Here is a 669-nt window from a genome sequence, read left to right as displayed (position 1 = left end):
CTCCGCCAACTTCAAGACACCTCCTACTATCGTCTGACCCCACGCCCAGCTACCAACAGACTGTGTCCTCCACTATCCATGACGTCATCTCCTCCTCCCGTTTCCCCCCACTGCTTCCAACCTCATTGTCCGCACCCCCACTATTTACTTCCTCCCCAAAATCCACAAACTTAACAACCCTAGCCGCCCCATCGTCTCCGCCTGCAACTGCCCCACCGAACTCAACTCCAGATATCTTGACTGTGTCCTTGCCTCCCTAGTGGCTTTCCTCTCAACTGCTTCTCGTTCGCTGGTGATTTTTACCAGCAGTTTTCGGGAGTGGCCATGGGAACAAGAATGAGCCCCAACTATGTGAACCTGTTCGTCGGCTACGTTGAGATCCCACTCCCCAACTATACGGCCGTTATATTGACGATTGTATCGGTGCGACCTCACCCTCCCGTGAACATCTAGACTCCTTCTTCTCTTTTATCAAATCTTTCCATCCTGCCCTCCACTTCTCCTGCACTATCTCTGAAACCTCTGTCTCCTTTCTTGACATTTTGGTCAGCATTCATCACTCCACTCTCACCACCTCCATCCACTACAAACACACAGACTCACACTCATTCCTCAACTTCTCCTGCTCCCATCCTAAACACACCAAGCTTTCCATCCCCTATTCCCAAT

This window comes from Octopus bimaculoides, chromosome 16, assembly GCF_001194135.2.
Source record: "Octopus bimaculoides isolate UCB-OBI-ISO-001 chromosome 16, ASM119413v2, whole genome shotgun sequence".
In the NCBI taxonomy this organism is placed as follows: Eukaryota; Metazoa; Mollusca; class Cephalopoda; order Octopoda; family Octopodidae; genus Octopus; species Octopus bimaculoides.
The sequence above is the reverse complement of the archived record's forward strand: the minus strand, read 5'-3'. Positions refer to the sequence as shown.